Genomic DNA, 19,445 nt, shown 5'->3' with positions numbered 1-19,445 from the left:
GCTTAGTTTCTAAATACCAACCTATTCGTTCTCTTCGTTCCTCTCAAGACCCCCTGCTCTCTAGCTCCCTCATCACCTCCTCCCAAGCTCACCTCCAGGACTTTTCCAAAGCCTCTCCAATCCTATGGAATGCCCTACCCTTAATCTGTCTGCCTATCTCCTACTTTATTAGCTTTTAGATGATCCCTGAAAACCCTTCTCTTCAGAGAAGCCTACCCTACCCACACCTAACAACTGTATTTTCATTTTCTCCATCAGCTCATCCCCCACAGTTATTACCTTTTGTTTCAACTTGACCCTCCCTTCTAGATTTTAAGCTCTAACGAGCAGGGCCCTCTGATCTCTCCTGTATTGATTTGTATTGTAAGTGTACTGTCTGCCCTCATATTGTAAAGAGCTGCGCAAACTGTTGGCGCTATATAAATCCTGTATAATAATAATAATATCTCCTTCAATTCTGGGAAAGGAAGTAGGACTCCAGCAGGCATAACCTGCTGAATTTTAACCACTCCGGATCTAGCCCAGACACTGGGATCTGGGATAGATCGAAAATGCGGATGCTTGGGATTGTCCCCGAGCGGAGTGTGAGGGGAGATTGTGTCAGCCGCTTTAACTGTAGCGGTGACCCTTTCCTTTGGACCGTAGTCTGCATTAGGGTCATCACCTGTGGGCTAGCTTTTATTCCCCTATAGACCATATTTGTTAGGGCAGAGTAGGAACCCATAACGGCTGCTTCTAAGTTAACCGCAGGGTTGGATCTTGTTTGGGTAAACCACCATTGGACAGTGACTAGCACTGCCGCCCAGTAGTACTTCTGAAAACAGGTCATCGCCAGGCCGCTCGAGGATAAGGGGAGTTGTAGTTAAGTTTTGGAGATTCTTGGGACCTTCCCACCCCAAACAGAAACTATCCCATATAGTTTATGCAAAAAGTCTGCGGGAATTGGGACTGGGGTATTTCTAAATATGTATAAAAACTTGGAAAGAAAGTGAATTTTTAATAAATTAACCTGCCCTACCGGTGTCAGGGATAGCGTCTTCCAAGTCTGTCATTTCATCATCAAGGCCTGCAAAACTGGGTATAGGTTGTCTGTCTGGTATCGGGAAAGGTCATTGGTAATTTCACTGCCCAGGTAACGAAAGTGGGAGACCCTTTGTAGTGAATACGGAGGGGGAGCAGAGTCAGAAAGTAGAAACAGAGCAGATTTATCCCAATTAATTTTGATCCCAGAAAAATTACCATATCTGTTTATGATCCTCAGAGCCGCCGCAAGAGAGTCAGAGGCATCGTTAAGGTATAGAAGTGTATCATCCACGTATAGTGATATCCTCTCCATTGCAGGGGTCCTACCTTGTCTGTCGAGCAAAGCAGGATTGCCATGGGCTCAATGGCCAAGGCAAAAAGCCCCAGAGAGAGGGGGCATCCCTGCCTTGTGCCTCTGCAAAGGTTGTGGGGGGGATACCGCCAGCACGCACAAGAGCCACTGGGGAGGTACCCTGTTTCCCCGAAAATAAGACCTAGCGTGATTGTCGGTAATGGCTGCAATATAAGCCCTACCCCCCAAATAATCCCTATCCTGTTTCCCCGAAAATAAGCCTTACCCTGAAAATAAGACCTACAAGGCTTTTAACTAGGGCTTAGTTGGGGGGGTAGGGCTTATATTGCAGCCATCACCGACAATCACACTAGGTCTTATTTTGGGGGAAACAGGATATATAGCAGTTGGATCCAAGTAGTAAACTTGGGGTCAAAGCCGAATCTAGTTAGTACCTGCCACAGAATCAAAGGCCTTTTCTGCATCTAAAGAGGCCATCGCTCCCCCTTCATCTCTATCCTTAAACAGTGCTATGTTAGTGTGGAGCCAAAGTATATTAATATCCATGCCCTTGCCTAGCATTAAGCCCATCTGGTCCCCATGGATTAAGGAGAGTATTTTTTTGTTTTTTATGTGTCTTATTACCTGCTCCCCTTATTGTATCTGAGATCTTTGGATTCCTTTGCATGCTTGGAGGGTTGTAACAGATCTATGGGCTGTCTTTCGGCATCAATAGAGTTGCACTTTGCTTGTCCTTATTCTATGACATGTGTTTTTTGTTTCTGGTATATAATATACATATAACAATAAATATTTTCTTGTCTATTTTTTTTCTATGAATATATTTTTTGTGATATATCGCTTGTATTTGACATATATAGGTTGATCATATTTATCTTTGTATTTTTTATTCTTTAGAAGTGGCAAAGTTCCATCATCAGCTTTGATGTCCACAATACAAGAGCTTCTTGTCCTTTCCGTCACCAGCCAGGCCAGAAGCCGGCCCGGGCGTTCACCCTGCTCGAATATATACTGGGTCTGGGAAAGGAGAAAGCATCGGCAGGAAGCAGCGCGGATCAGCGCGAGTTCCCTGTAGGCTGTAAGCATATCTGTGTGTGCACTCTGATTTGGAGTATCATGCCTTCAATCTCATGGCCCGAAAGTCAGCCTCTGAGAGTTTGAGTCTCGATTCCTTCCTAACTTTGGCAATATTAAATTGGTACCTGCCCATAGCATAGGCTTTAAATGCATCCCATATTGAAGCTGGAGATGCAGAGTGATCATTATGGGTCCAATAGTCCTTCAACTCGTACAGCATCAATGGTTCCATTTTCTTTTCATACATCAGGGGACACAGAGCTATAGCAGTTACTATTTGGTTATTGGCCACCTTCAGGGGATGGACACTGGCAAGCCCTAAGACAAAAATTGCACTCCATATATAACCCCTCACACTACTGGGAATACCTCAGTTTTTTCGCCAGTGTCTAAAGTGTTGGTCACGAGTGAAGATGTGCTGTGCTGAGCTCCACTGGGGCTAACCATGCTGACCGGATCCATTCAAAATGTCTTATTTTTGGCCAGATTGAATGGTACCAGGGCCTTGTATCCGAAGAAACAAGGTTTTGTCTGTGAATGCTTCTCTTTTTAGAGAGCTGGTCCTTGGGATCCAGTACTTTTTGGTAGTGAGGCCATAAAGTTTTTACTGGCAGGGTGCTGTTACAGGTCCAGGATTGTGGGTTTCCTCAAGGATCCCCTGCTCCTGAAGGTTTAACAGAACCCACCGTGAAGGGTGAAGATTGGATCTGTTGGTTTACCACAGAAAACCCTGCGGCGGGAAAGGTAAGTGGAGTTTTCTAAGAAATCTTTAGAATTTTCTTATGAATGTCTCCTTTAAACATAATAATGTTGTCATGCCTATGCGTCACCACTGGGGGCTGTATTGAGCACTCACCACCTCATGCTGGAAACAGCGCTGGGTCAGGAGCCAAATACTTCCTCCTCCTCCTCCAATCGAGCAGCAGATCCTCAGGTAAGCCTAAGGGGGGTTTGTCTCCCTGCCTATTGCCCCCCTAGGCTGGTATTTTTGCCCCTGTGGGGTAAAAGCGATTGTACTCATTTAAAAAAAAAAAAAAAAAAAAGGAAACGTGATCAGTAGCTGCTCGGTGGCTTGTAACCCCCCCCCCCCCCCCCGCCATGCTCTTTCTCTAGGTCTGAAAGGATGGGAAAATCCTTCCTTTTGAAATAGAGGGTGGAGCGTAGGCAACACGGGGGGTGAGGCTTAACGGCGTCTGCATTGTCCGACGCCAGGTGCACCTGGAGGCAAGTTTTTAAAAGCACATTGTGTGCTGCTGCAGACTGTGGAGGGACACAAGCAAAGAGGTGGCATTATTTGGTTTGATGACATAGGCATTTATTATGACACATTGTTACTGCTGCATTAATAGCAGCAATTTTACTGGACTATAGCTCTAGCAGTGTATGCATTCCTTCTGGTGGTGCCTCTGCTTTGTGCATCAGGCTATGAGCGGAAGGGGGACAAGGAATACCTCAAAGGATTCTAGAGGATCGATTTGTTTTACGACAACCTAAATCCATGTCCAGCAAAATGTCATCCTCCTCTGAGAGTGATGCGGCTGGTCAGAGTGAGCCGTCAGGGGGGACTGGTGTTGCAACAGTGCTGGACACTTCAGCCCCTATATTTATTACTTAGGAGGTTTTTTTTGTTTTGTTTTTTTCTTCTACCATTTTAAGTTTTTAAGTTTGGAACAGAAGATTGATGCTATGGTTGCTTTCCATAGTGGGTCCAAGCATAGCAGATCCCCCATCCAATGCTCAGGACCCTCATACAGAGGAGCAAGGTGCAGGGGATCAGGAAGACGCTGATGTCTCTTCTTCCGAGGATCCTAATATGGAAAAAACAGTCTCACAAGAAAGACTATTGGTACACTCCCTTACTAAATTGGTCTGCTCAACTTTTCTGCTGCTTATAGCGCAGTCTATTGATGAGCCCACCTCTGGTTTGGGATCACCAAAGCCTCCCTAATCTGGGGATGCCTTTCCTATCCATTCATGGCTAAAAAAATCTGATGCATTCTGAATGGGAACACCCAGATAAGCAGTTTTTTCCTCCAACAAAGTTTTCTATACTTTATCCTATGGAGGAGGAATTCTATAAGAAATGGTGGGTTCCAGCAATCAATGCTGCGATATCCTCAGTAAATAAAAACCTCACTTTTCCTGTAGACAGTGCACAAATGTTGAAGGATCCAACGGATAAAAAGTTGGAATTTATTTTTAAGTACAACATTGCAAGTTCAGTGGTGCAGCCAGCTCTTGCGGCGATTGAGTCCATAAAGGAACAGTTTGTGGAGATACTCAAGATTATTCCTGATCAGCAGGCTCAGCAATGGGCCGGCATATCAGAAGCACTATGTTTTATGGTGGATGCTATGAAGGATTCTATTATTCGAGCCTCACGGCTTATGCTAGGTCTGGTACATACACGCAGAGTCCTATGCCTGAAAAATTGGTCAGCTGAAGCCCTGTGTAAAAAGCTCTTGGCCAGTTTCACATTTCATGGTGAACGGTTGTTTGGAGAAGATTTAGATAAGTATAGCCAAAGGATTTCTAATGGGAAAAGTTCTCTTTTACCAGTAAAGAAGTTTAAACATTTTTCCTTTAAACGTGCATCTTCTCCAGTGCCTGGGGCATCTACCTCCAGACAGTCTTGATGGCCTCCACCGTCGTGCTCAAAAGGAAGACCTCAGGGGCAGTCCCAGTGGGGCAGGAAGGCTGCAAAGCAAAATACTAAAGTCTCCTTATGAAGAGGCACCCCCGCTCGCTCGGGTGGGGGAGGGGGCTTCTACAATTTTCAAAGATCTGGCAGGAACATTGTCAGGAAAGATGGATGGCTTCTTCAATTTCTTTAGGTTACAAACTAGAGTTCAGAGAATTCCCATCTCCCCATTTGTTTTTAATTGAACATTCCCAGAGATCCAGGGAAAAGGAAGTCTCTCTTTCTAGCTCTGGATTATCTGTTGTCCCAGAAGGTGATATCGGAGGTTCCCACAAAAGAGCAGGGTTCAGGGTTTTATTCAAACCTCTTCATCGTACCAAAACCAAATGGGGAGGGAAGATCCATTCTAGATCTCAAGGATCTGAACCGGCACTTGAATATCCGTCCCTTTTCGCATGGAGTCAATCCGATCGGTTGTCTCCATTCTACTAGGAGGGGAATTTTTGGCATTAATCAATATCAAAGATGCCTATCTCCATGTGCCAATATTTACCGCTCATCAGAAGTTTTTACGCTTTGAGGTAGAAAATCGTAATTTTCAATTTGTGGCTCTGCTGTTCGGTCTAGCCACCGCACCGTGAGTGTTCACAAAGATTCTGGCGCCTCCTTTAGCTAGGTTAAAGGCTAAGGGTATAACAATTCCAGCCTACCTAGTCAATCTGCTTTTAGTAGATCAATCAGTAACCAGTCTAAACCAAAATTTAATCTCAGCCTTAAGCTACCTAAAATTCCTAGGTTGGATTCTCAACCTAGAAAAATCCTCCTTAAAGCCGTCAAGGATATTACAATACTTGGGGCTGAAAATAGATACCAATCAAAAGAAGGTATTCTTTCCCCAGACAAGAATCAGCTCCATAAATGAACTGATTCGACTTGTCAAAACAAATCCTTCCATTCGGCTGTGCATGAAATTGTTAGAGAAGATGGTGGCCTCCTTTGAGGCCATTCCTTATGTGAACACCATTCTGTCACCTGGAATAAGAAAGTCCAGGCTTTGGACTTTCCAATGCACTTATCCCCCGAGGTGCGACAGAGCCTCAATTAGTGGTTGATATCCAGCAACCTTCAACAAGGGAAATCCTTTCTACCAGTTTCCTGGAAAGTGGTAACAACAGATGCCAGCCTTCTAGGCTGGGGAGCAGTCTTGGAAGAAGCATCTGTCCAGGGGAAGTGGTCCAAGTCAAAAAGGACCTTGCCCATCAATATTCTGGAAATTCAGGCAGTACGTCTGGCCCTAAAAGCCTGGACGCTCAGACTACGGAATCGTCCTGTCAGGATTCAATCTGATAATGCCACGGCTGTGGCCTACATCAATCACCAAGGGAGCATGAGAAGTCCAAATTCACCAAAAAGAGGTGAATCATGTTCTATCATGGGCAGAAAGCAACATTCCTTGCCTATCGTCAATTTTCATTCCAGGGATAGAAAATTGGTAGGCGGACTACTTGAGTTGCCAACAATTATTTCCAGGAGAATGGTCCTTTCACCCTGACATCTTTCTGTTGATATGTCAAAGGTGGGGTGTTCCGGGCGTGGATCTGTTTACGTCCAGATTCAACAACAAGGTAGACAGCTTTGTGTCAAGGATGAGGGATCCGCTGGCATGTGGAACAGACGCCTTGGTCTTTCCATTGGATCAGTTTTTTTTTTAAATCAAATAAGTTTTTATTGCAAAACACATATGATACAAACCAAACATAGGAGTAAAGTACAGTCGTACAGCAGCATTGGTTTTTACATTCAAAGGTATACAGGAAACACAAAATACAAATAGGCTCGGTTTGTAGACCGCTGAGACATAGAAAATATCAATGAAACTTGAAAAAAAAGTAAAAAAAGGAACCAACAGTAAAAAACAAAAGTAACATTCTCTCAGAGACCACACCGCACCAGGAGACAACCACATAAGTACCATGATTATGCACTGCGGCCCGCATCCCTCCACCCAGTCCTACTGGTGTCTCCCTACACCCCCTACAAATACCGGGTGAGGGAGAGACATAGAATTAGCCCCTTACCGGGATCACGTGTATTTATGTACCTCCATGCACAGGTCCTTGGACCTTCAGTCAACCCTGTAAAAGTCTGTCCTGTATAAGTTGGTGGGGGGCTAGTCCCGGAACCTCGAGCCATCCCCCCCACATGGCATTAAATTTGTGCGGTGCATTTCTGTGTTGGTATGTTATCTTTTCCCTGATCAGCATCTGGTTCACCTGTTCCGTCCATTGCTGCCTGGTGGGAACCCTGTGTGTTATCCACAATCGCACTATTAATTTCCTGGCTACGTATAGCAACCTAATAATGGCCGTATGAACCGAGGGCGTCAACGATTCTTCATCCAGGGCCCCCAACAGGCAGACCAACGGACACCGCGGAATATCAACAGAGAATACAGAAGATATAGTGTCAAGGATTCCATCCCAATACCGTTTGAGTTTCGGGCACCTCCAGAACATATGCATGAGATCCCCATGGTCCCGCATACATTTAGGGCAAAGGGGAGACCCCCTAACACCCCAACTGTGCAGTTTAACTGGTGTCCTATAAGTCCTATGTAGTAAGTATAGATGGGAGAGCCTATGGGAGGCCGATACCGACACCAACGGAGCGAAGGATAAACAAAGGTTCCAGGTCTCCGCGTCCAAGGGCCCCAGGTCCGCCTCCCACTTCTGCCGACATGGAAGACGTGCCGGGTCCTGCACTGCGTCAAGAAGCATAGCATACCCCCTAGAAATCATACCTTTACGTTCAGTCTGCATGAATATCCCTTGTACCACAGGATGGTCCGTTAGGGAAAGCTGCACACTTCGTGCCTGTGTCTGTAGCGCATGACGTAACTGTAAGTATTTAAAAAAATCCCTACGTGGGATGTCAAACTCAGCCTGTATTTCCATGAAGCACTTCAGTACCCGTCCACTATACAGCTGCGAGAGGTACCGGAGGCCGCTCCTACTCCAGTTACCAAATCCCTTGAGCTTAAAAAGCTCACCATAATTAGCATTCCACCAAATAGGGGTAAGGGCAAGGAAGCCACGTATTCGTAATAGTTGTTTAACATGGGACCATAGGGTATTCAGCAGTATAATAGTCGGGGAACTCCTGTCCATATGAGGGAAGCCTGCTTCCAACCTGGACAATGCTATGTCCGGGGGGGGCGGTGTCATCCAGTATCCTACGTATCGGGTCCAGGGGATCATCTGACCCCCAACCACCCAGGTGCTGGAGCTGCGAAGCCAAAAAATACATCCTAGCATGTGGTAGTGCCAACCCCCCTTCGTCCTTATTATATTGCAGGGTAAGTAAACTAAGCCTGGCCGTCTTTCTACACCATATTAATTCCCTAAACTGAGAGTCAATTTTATCGAACCAACGTTTCGGGATCCAGGTCGGGGAGTTATGACAAACGCAGAGCAACTGCGGGGCCCATACCATTTTAATGAGGTTCACCCTTCCCACTACCGATAGCGGTAGTTTGCACCAGGTCTTACACTTATCCCTGAACTTAAGTAACAATGGCAAAAGATTCAGATTGGCATAGTCCGTCACCTCGGGGGATATCTGTACCCCCAGGTATTTAAAGGACGCAACCGTCTGGATCATGTTTGCACAAGGGGGTAGAGGTGCCGTTAGAGGGGACAAGGGCAGTAGTACAGACTTGTCCCAGTTAATCTTAAAACCGGATAATGTACCAAATAGGGTAATCAAGTTCATAGTGGCTGTGAGGGAACCCTGTGTGTCCCCCAGGTATATAAGCGTGTCATCCGCGTATAGTGATACCACATCCGTTCCAGTGGGCCTGCAGAATCCAACAATGTCCGGAGCCGATCTCATTCTGGCTTCTAGTGGTTCAAGCGCCATGGCAAAGAGCAGGGGCGACAAAGGGCACCCCTGTCTCGTGCCTCTATACAGCACGAATGGGTCGGAGAGCTCCGCATTAGCTCTAATTCTAGCCGTAGGCTTGGCATATAATAGTTGGACCCAGCTAATAAATGTACTGCCCAGCCCCATCCGCTCCATCACTTTCCACAGATAAGGCCACTCAACACTATCGAAGGCCTTAGCCGCGTCCAGCGAGAGGACGGCATGATTACCGGGGTTATCCACAGGGACTTGTAGGTTTAGGAATAAACGGCGAATATTTAGGGCAGTTGAACGCGAGGGAATAAATCCTGATTGATCCCTATTGATCAGTTTGTGTTTTACCAGGGACAGTCTCGTCGCCAAGACCCGAGCCAATAGTTTAACGTCTGTCGTGAGCAAGGAGATGGGCCTATAGGCGTCCGGTGAAGTCGCTACCTTACCCGGTTTTAGAAGTACAATTATGACCGCTTCGTTCATAGAAGCAGGCAGGACCCCTGTCTCTAGGGCGTTGTTGAACACTTTCAAAAGGGTGGGCAAAAGAACACCGGCATAACGCTTGTATACCTCGGATGGGAGGCCATCTGCCCCCGGAGCTTTGTTATTATGGGAGTGTTCCAGTGCAGAAGCCAATTCATCCTCCGTTATGGGGGCGTTCAACAGCTCCCCATCCGACGCAGACAGGCATGGGATATCACAACCATTCAAAAAGTCCACAATCTCCCCGTCACCGGGCTTCACCTTGGAGGAGTACAAGTCTGCATAAAAGGACCGAAATATCTGTAAGATCCCAGGGGTGTCCGAGTGGGTCACCCCCTGCGAATCGCACAGTGAGTGAACCATAGGAGCGGAACCCTGAGCCCTCGCCAGCAGAGCCAGCATATGGCCTGTCGATTCCCCCTCCTCAAAGTGCGTTTGTTGTAGGAAAAATCGTTTATTTTCTGCCAGTTGTAAAGTCACCTGTCTAGACATAGATTGCGCCCCCAACCAAGACCTCTTAGTGTCCTCCGAAGGGTTGTCAACATAGGCCTGCTCTGACTCTCTAAGTGCTCTACCAACCTCCATTTCCCAAGCTTTAGTATTCCGTTTTATACCATTGATAGCAGTGATAAATTGCCCCCTAAGGAAGGCCTTAGCTGCATCCCAGACTACGTCTATAGAGGCCGAGCCTAAATTGTCCTGCAGGAAAAGTTTAAGGGCACTTGCTATGGGGTCAGGCTGCGGGAAAAGTGCAAGCCAAAAGGGGTTAAGCTTCCAACTCCTAGGTGCGAGGTCAGTAGATAGGGACATCTCAATCCACAAAGAGGAGTGGTCGGATACATGTCTAACCCCATATCCAGAGTCACTAATTAGGGGAAGAAGGGGCGGAGTTCCCCAGTCCCAAGTCTATTCTGGACAAGCTCCCAAACGCTGGAGAGCAACAGGAGTACAAACGGGTGTGGGGGTGGGCTCTCCGCCAGACATCTACCAGCCCAAGTTCAGCTAATAGAGCTGCAAAGGGAGTATCGCCATTAGGGCGGGAGGGGACCACAGGAGGAGTTGGAATCTTATCCCACAGGCCGTTAACATAGTTATTAAAATCACCCATCGCCAGCAGGGGTATGCCAGGGAACTGTGCCATGAACCCGGCTAGGCGCCTAAGAATCTCCGCCGAGTACGGCGGCGGGATATAAACGTTAGCGATAATGCAATGTACAGTAGCAATCTTACACAACAAGAAGATGTACCTCCCCCCCGGGTCAATAACCTGTTGGGAGCAAGAGAAATGGGTATGTTGTCTAATTAGAATACTCACTCCCCTTGCATAAGCAGAGTATGTAGAATGGAATTGCTGGGTATAGAGTCTAGACCCAAGGCTATGAGTACCAGCAGGAGCAAAATGTGTCTCCTGCAGACACACAATACCAGCCTTCATATCCTTAAGGTGCCGCAACACCACCAGCCTCTTCACCGGACTGCCCAGCCCCCTGACATTCCAAGAAAGAAATCTAACCTTAGCCATCAGGAATACAAAATATAAGTGTAGATAGGAGTGACCATATTAACATTCGTAAACAACCAGGGAGGAAAAATGCAGTTAACACATATATATCAGCAACAAGCGACTGGGAAGTCGCATCACCTGAGATGCCCCAAAAATGGGGAGAAAAAAGTCCGGCATGAGCTGTAGCAGCTAGGAAGAGGCGCCCAGACGGGTGCAGACAGGCCGGGAAATAGTCCTTGTCCGTTGCGATCCTGAGAGAAAGAAAATTAAGCAAAAGGAAAAAGAAAAGAAAAACAGTTAAACAGCAAAAAACCGTGGCATCTTCTGTATTAAAGCCCGCGGGGCTCCCACACGGGAAAGATAGCAGTCTAATAGTCCCCATCCAAAACTCGGGGGTTGGGGGAAGGCCATGGAAACACCCATAGAAGACTCTTCTAGATGACAAACAGGGTTTCACATGTGCAGGCATCCTGTAGCTCTAATGGGGTTGCAATGGAACCAAAAACCTCTGCCTTCCGCCGGACCTGCAAAAGTGGAAGTCCAGTCATCCTGTCTGAAAGTGCCGTTATCGTGGAGGAGATCTTTGAAGCTTGGCGGCTTTGAGTGCGTTGTACTCCTGGTCAAGCCACTGTGCTGCCGCCGCAGGGCGATCAAAAAAGTGCGTGGAGCCCAGGGCCGTAACCCTGAGCCTGGCCGGATAGAGCATACCATATTGAACGTTAAGGTCCCGAAGGCGTCTCTTAACTTCAAGAAATGTTGCACGCTTTTTCTGGAGCTCTGCTGAAAAGTCCGGAAATAGCGAAATCCTGGAATTCTCAATCTCCATCTTGTCTGACAACCCCCGCGCTTTAGAGAGAATGGTATCCCTGTCTCTATAGTTGAGGAGTTTAAACAAGAAGGGCCGGGGGCGATTGCCCGGAGGTAGGGGGCGAGACGGCACCCGGTGGGCGCGTTCTACAGCAAAAAGCGGTGACAAGGATTCTTTACCAAAGGTGGCAATCAACCAATTTTCAATAAAGTCAACCGGGTTTTTACCCTCAACACGTTCCGGAATCCCCAAAGCGCGAATATTATTGCGTCTCATGCGATTTTCCATCTCATCAAGTTGCATAGCGTGCTGTTCAGTAAGATGGCAATTATATTTCAGATCCCTTTGCATGGGGGCCAGATCATCCTCTACTGTATTCAGTCTGCCTTCCAAGGCAGCTGTTCTTTCCCTGAGCTTTTGCATGTCATGGCGGACAAGAGTTATTTCAGCTTTAACCCCTTTAATGTCCTCTGAGAGGGCTGCAATAGAGTGATTACAGGAGGTGACAGCAGCAAATATGTCCCTTAGTGTAGGCTCACTCTCCAGTACTGGAGAGGGGATGGCCTGTGCCTCAGGCCTAGCACTGTCCCTGGGTGTACTCACTGTGTGCCATGCTGCGGACAATTCATCTTCATCCTCCAAGGGGACTGTGTCATCTGCCTCAGGAGAACCTCCAGGGGTAGCTTGAGGAGAGGGCTGGCCAGCCAGGGCATCCTTGTATGATTTACCACCATAGAGGAGCTTTTGTGCCGCTTCCTTGTACTGGTCTCTGGCTGAACGCCGCGCCCCGGCGCCATCTTGGCCTGGGGGGTCCGTCAGCCCCTTCCCTCCGGTATGGCGTCTGGACATCACAGCGGGGGTCCCGAGATATACCCCGGTGGTCCGGGATGCTTCTCCTAGCGTGGCAGGAGGTAAGGGCCCCAAAAACAGCGTTTCAGAGCAGACTGCAAGGATGTAAGCACGGATGGCCGGCGGAGCTCAAGGCATGCACGTCCTCCTACATCAGCCGCTAAGCCACGCCCCCCCATTGGATCAGTTTTCATGGATCTATGCGTTTCCTCTGGTTCTGCTGCTTCTGCGCCACCTTCGCAGGATCAAGCAGGAAGGGAAAGAGGTGATTCTGGTGGCCCCAGTGTGGCCCAGAAGATCTTGGTTTGCCAACATCATAAAGATGCCATTAGGGGACCCTTGGACCCTGCTGTTGTGGCCAGACCTTCTCGCACAAGGTTCGGTATTCCATTCTACCTATCTACAATCGCTAAATTTAATGGTTTGGCTATTGAAACCCACATTCTAAAGGACCGTGGGTTATCTCTTCCAGTAGTGTCTACTTTGGTTAATGCTAGGAAGCTGGCCTCCAGAGTCATATACTATAGAGTCTGAAAGGCATATGTCTCCTGGTGTGGATCCATGGGTTGGCACCCCAGGAAGTATGTCATAGGTAGAATACTTGAATTCCTACAAATGGGATTGGAAATTAAGCTGGCCTTGAGTACTATCAAGGGCCAGGTCTCGCCCTTATCAGTATTCTTTCAACAGCTTTTCACACTCTGGTGCGTATCTTTATTCAGGGGGTAATGTGGATTATTCCTCCCGTCAGGGCACCCCTGAATTTTGGGATTGGAATTTAGTCTTGTCGCCTTTACAGAAACCGCCTTTTGAGCCTATATGGGAAATTCCCTTGGTTCTTTTGACGATAAAAATAATCTTTTTGGTTGCCATATCCTCTGCCAGAAGGGACGAATTGGCGGCTCTGTCTTGTAAAGAGCCATATATGGTTATGCATAAGGATAAGGTGGTATTGCGGCCTCATCCTGAATTCCTACCAAAGGTAGTGACATGTTTTCATTTAAACCAGGATATTGTTCTGCCTTCCTTTTTCCCAGAGCCTCGATCTAGGGAAGAGAAGTCACTACATTCCCTTGATGTAGTAAGAGCGGTCAAGGTCTATTTAAAGGAGACCGCTCAGATTCGCAAAACAGATGTTTTGTTTGTACTGCCAGAAGGTCCTAAAAGAGGACAGGAAGCATCAAAATCTATTATTTCCAAATGGATTCGTCAAGTGATTGTTCAAGCTTATGGTCTAAAGAAGAAAATTCCTCCTTTTCATGCTAAAGCACACTCCACCAGGGCTGTTAGTGCCTCTTGGGCGGTGCATCACCAGTCCTCCATGGCTCAGATCTGCAAGGCCACAACTTGGTCTTCAGTCCATACATTTACCAGATTCTATCAAATCGATGTAAAAGGTCATGAGGACATTGCCTTTGGGCGTAGTGTACTGCAGGCTGCAGTATGAGTCCTCTAGTCTCTTAATGCCCTACCTTTTTTCTTGTGTCTCCCTCCCTTCAGTTGCCATTACTATGGCTCTGTGTCCCCTGATGTATGAAAATAAAACAGGATTTTTAAAAACAGCTTACCTGTAAAATCCTTTTCTTTGAAGTACATCAGGGGACACAGATGTCCCTCCTTTCTTTGGTATACACGTATATTGCTTGGCTACAAAACTGAGGTACTCCCAGTAGTGGGAGGGGTTATATAGGGAGTGCACTTCTTGTCTTAGGGCATGCCAGTGCCCGTCACCTGAAGGTGGCCTATAACCACATAGTAACTACTATGGCTCTGTGTCCCCTGATGTACTTCAAAGAAAAGGATTTTACAGGTAAGCTGTTTTTAAAAATCCTGTTTTTTCATCAGTAATCCAATACCTGGAGAGTCTCCATAACCCTGAACTAGCCGCTGAGTCGGTGCCTAGGGTCACCAGAAACGGAGCATGGTCTGAGATGCCATGTGGTAGGATAGAGACCATGGACACCCTGTCCAATAGTCGCTGACATAGATCAGGTCTATCCGTGATAAGGTGGCATGTAAGTTGTCTCGCATCTGGGTGTTTCCATCTCCACATGTCATGTAGACCATACGTCTCCGCCCATCTAGACAGGCCCGAGTCAGCCGTCTAGCCAGGGCTCAATTCATCAACACTGGAATTGGGAGTCATGTTAAAATCTCCAGCGAGGATAATATTAGTTGTAGGGTATTTAGCTACAATATTCAGGATTTTATGTAAATCCGTGAGGTTCGCCGGCGGAGGCACATTAGGGGAGAGTACTCTGGATCCCATAAGATGAGTCTCCTGTAAAATGCAAATGTGCGGAACAATTAAAATCAGTAAAAGCAGCTCACCCATGCTAACATGAAAGGAGTAAAGAGAAGAGGTCTGTCACAAGCCATGCTGTTTAGCGCTCCAGCCAGTTAGAAGCATCTTCAGGTGAAGTGAAGAATTTATGGGTCTCTCTGTCCTGGACTCTTAGGCGGGCAAGGAAGACCATACTATGCTTCAAGCCTCTCTGTCTCAGGGCAAGATTCACATGGTCAAAAAATTTCCTTTGCTTTTGAATTTCCACAGAAAAATCTGGAAAGATCATGAGCCGGGATTACTCAAATTGTAGAGCTTCAAGCTTTCTACTCTCCCTCAGCACTCGGTCTCTGTCTCTATAGTTTAAGAGATGGAGGATAAGCATGCATGGAGGGGCTCCAGGAGCCATCGGCATTCCGTGAGCCTGTTCAACTGCAGGGAATGGGGAGAATGTTGCTTGCCGGAGTAGCTGACGGAGGAGGTGTTCAATATAGGTAGCAGGGTTGAGGTCTTCCGAACCTTCAGGGAGCACGATAATGCAGAGATTATTTCTCTTATTGCGGTTTTCCGCATCTTCGGCTCGATATTGCAGAGCCCAGACCTTGGTAGTGAGGGTATGGAAGGAGGTAGAGTGATCCCTGAGCAGATCCTCAGAGTCCTCCACTCGGTGCTCAACCTCTGTCAGCCTGGTCCGAAACTTGTCCATATCTTTGCGGATCAGTCCCATCTCCAGCTGAGGTTGTGTGTGTGGTGTGGAGGCTTTCTGGTGTGCCGCCGTCTTGCTCTTATAGGGCATACGAATCCAGGGAGTCTTCAGCAGGGCTACGGTGGCTTCAAAAAAGTTTTAGACTGCAGGGAAGCAGGATATTTAGCAGGCAGGATAGCGGAGCTCCCGCACTATGCTTCTGCTCCGGTCACCATCTTGGACACGCCCCTGTAAAGAGCCATATTTGATTGTTCACGAGGAGAGGGTTGTGTTGCGTCCTCATCCAAATTTTCTCCCTAAAGCGGTTTCAGGATTTCACCTGAACCAGGATATTGTCCTGCCATCGTTTTTTCCAAAACCATGTGCTAGGGAAGAGAAGTAATTGTCTTGACGTGGTGAGAGCGGTCAAGGTCTATTTAAAGACGACTGCTCAGTTCCGGAAGACCAATGTCTTATTTGTGCTGCCAGAAGGTCCTAGCAAAGGACATGCAGCGTCGAAATCCACTGTCACTAAGTGGATTTGGCAAGTTATAATTCCAGATTATGGTTTAAAGGGTAAGATTCCACTTTTCAAGTCAAAGCACACTTTACCAGAGCAGTTAGTGCTTCTTGGGTAGTGCACGCACTCTACCAGAGCAGTTAGTGCTTCTTGGGTAGTGCATCACCAAGCCTCCATGGCCCAGATCTGTAAGGCTACAACTTGGGTCTTCAGTGCATACATTCACCAGGTTTTATCAGGTGGCTGTAAGAAGGCATGAGGATATCGCCGCTGGGCGCAGTGTGCTGCAGGATGCAGTATAGGTCCTCAAGTCTGGGGGTGCCCTGCGGGCTGTGTCTCCCTCCCCTCAAAATAGCATTGCTATGGGATGTCCCATATAGTTAATACTATGGCTCTGTGTCGCGTGATGTACGATAAAGAAAATAGGATTTGTATAACAATTTACCTGTAAAATCCGTTTCTTGGAGTACATCACGGGACACAGAGGTCCCTCCCCTCTTTTGGGATTTGTGTATATTACTTTGCTACAAAACTGAGGTACTCCTGGTAGGAGGAGGGGTTATACAGGGAGTGAAATTCCTGTATTGGGTGTGCCAGTGTCCATCATCTGAAGGTGCCTATATACCCATATAGTTAATACTATAGCTCTGTGTCCTGTGATGTACTCCAAGAAAAGGATTTTACAGGTTAGCTGTTATAAAAATCATATTATTTGCAACTTCTCCTTATTCTCTTCCAGCCATATCTCCACTCCGGCTGGGGATTCAAAATCTGGGTTCCTCCCAGTGCTACTAAATGTAGCTGTGCTGGTTAGAGCAGAGCATATGTCAACTGAAATTTTTGTAAGGTACGTTTGATCTGCATGAACTCAGCTCTACGCCTCTGCATGTCTGGCGAAAAGTCTGAGTACAGTGATATCTTAGTGCCATTGAAAGAAATATTCCCCACCTCCCTTGCCTTCTGTAGCAGCGTCACTTTATCTTTATAATTAAGAAATTTCACCAAAAGTGGCCTTGGGTAACCTCCTGGTGGTGGAACCCTATAAGGAACTCAATGTGCTTTCAATTGAAAATATTGTTGAGAATGTCTCTCTTCCAAAGAGTTCAATGAACCACATTTTTCCAGAAACTCTATAGGGTTAGGACCTCACTCTTTTCAGACAGCCCCAGCAACCTCACATCTTCAGTCTTCTCCTCGCGTTGATTTCTGGGAAATTTGGGCGTGATGTCTTCTGGGACCTGTGTGTGTCACAGAAGATAGCCGCCCATTCAGAAATCGCTGGGGTACTCACGTATGCAAAGTAGGAAACGGGTAGTGAAGCCGCAAGGCTCCACTGCCTGTTTCCCTTAGTGAGGATGGCGACGGCACTGCACGATATGAGGGACGGATCGGCCAACATCGTGGGTGTCCTGGACGGGTAAGTGTCCTTATTTAAAGTCAGCAGCTACAGTGTTTGTAGCTGCTGACTTTTAAAATATTTTTTCTTTTCTTACATCAGGGGATACGGAGCAATAGTAATAACTATGTGGGTTATATCGGCATATCAGGTGCTGGACACTGGCAAGCCCCATAAGGCGTGAACTTCCCCATATAATCCCTCCCATTACTGGGAGTCCTCAGTTTTTTTGCCAGTGTCTAAGGTGTTTGGCACATGTAAGGAAGTGTGTATTGAGCTCCACGGGCAATAATCCTTTGATGAGAGCCAGTCATCCAGACCGGATCCATTCTGATGTCTCCGTTAATGGACTAAATGAATTGTACCAGGCCTCGTCATCCAAAGACATGAGGTTTTGCTTGCGAATGCTTTTAAGCTGGGCCCTGGGATCCAGTAATTTTTGGTAGTAAGACCAATAAAAGTTTACTGGCAGGGTCTTCTCGCAGGTCCAGGATTGCGGGATTACCTGAGTGTACCCCTGTTCCTGAAGGTTTCCTTTCAAGGTCTCGGAGCCTACCGTGAAGGGCGAAGATTGTTTTTTTTTTAATCTCTGACAAACCCTGCTGCGAGGAAAGGTAGGGGAGATGATCTCTCCCATGTATTGTGTTATCATGTCTATGTGTCACCACTGGAGGCTGTATTGAGCACTCACCATTCTGACGCTGGAAACAGCAGAAGCTCCACTCTCCTCTCCGTTCAAGCCAGCTCAGACCCTCAGGTATAAAGGGGGGTCTGATTTTTTATTTTATTTTTGAAAAAGAGAAAAAAAAATTTTGGGCAATTCGCAGCCGCTCGCCGAGCAGAGGATTTACCCCTCTCCCCGCTGCCGCCCGCTATGATGCCGGCGCTCACACAGGAGAGCCGCTTCCCTGTTTGAAACAGGAAGGGGGAGGCGTTTTCATGCAGGGGGCATGGCTAAACGGCATCAGACGCCGGCCACACATGTAGGAAGTAGTTAGAGCTCTGCAAGAGAAGCTACTGCCTGGCGGTGGAGGGACAGAGCAGAGTGGTTGCTGGTCAGGTTTGGTGACACAGGCATTTCCCTTTTGGCAACATTGTACTGTATCGCTAGGGTTAATAGCAGTTATTGTACTGTACTATAGCTTAGCAAGTGTAACATTCTTTTGCTGGTACTGCCTCTGCTTTGTACTGTAAGCTATGAGTGACAAAGGGACCAGGAACCCCTCTAAAGGGTTAATGGTATACAACAAACTAAAAAAGAATGTCTTCCTCCCCAAGAGGTAAAAAATAAATAAATACGGCCAGTCAGATGAAGCTGTCAAGGGTAGAACACTTCTGTCCCTGTGTATTTCATACAAACAGGTTATTCTTCTACCATTTAAAAGATTATTGCTATGATATCTCTCCATAGTAGGACTAAACATAGCAGATACCCATCTAGTCCTCTGGGCCCTTTTGTTGATGTGCAGGAGGCTGGGGATGGGCTAGATCTTCCCAAATATTGGAAGATACTTATTTTTCCTCTTCAGAGGATCCTAACGGAGGGAGTAGCCACACAAGTCAGGTGTTTGTCTACTCCCTTACTTAACCCTTTTGTTGCCTGCCACAGGCTCTTGAGGTATCTACCTCTAATAGGGTTCATTTGAACCTCCCCCACCTGGGGATGTTTTTTTCCTATTCATGTATAGCTATGTATTCTGAATGGGAACATTTCTATGAAAGACATGGGGGGGGGGGGGGAGTCTCACATGTCCAGTGGATAATGCACTGATGCTAAAGGATCCAGCAAGTTAAGGTTGGTTTTTGCTTTTAAAGACAAGATGTCTTTTGCAGTTCTGGCTGCAATTGGAGTAGCTCAGTCCATTAACCCTTTAACGTCTGCTCCACTATTGCGGTGGAGCGCATTTTGAGTCACGCCAATGCATTGGAATGTGGACTCCAAGGGGT

This window comes from Lithobates pipiens, unplaced genomic scaffold (genome assembly GCF_037356315.1).
Source record: "Lithobates pipiens isolate NorthernLeopardFrog02 unplaced genomic scaffold, aLitPip1_a1.2 Scaffold_1, whole genome shotgun sequence".
Lineage (NCBI taxonomy): Eukaryota > Metazoa > Chordata > Amphibia > Anura > Ranidae > Lithobates > Lithobates pipiens.
The sequence above is the reverse complement of the archived record's forward strand: the minus strand, read 5'-3'. Positions refer to the sequence as shown.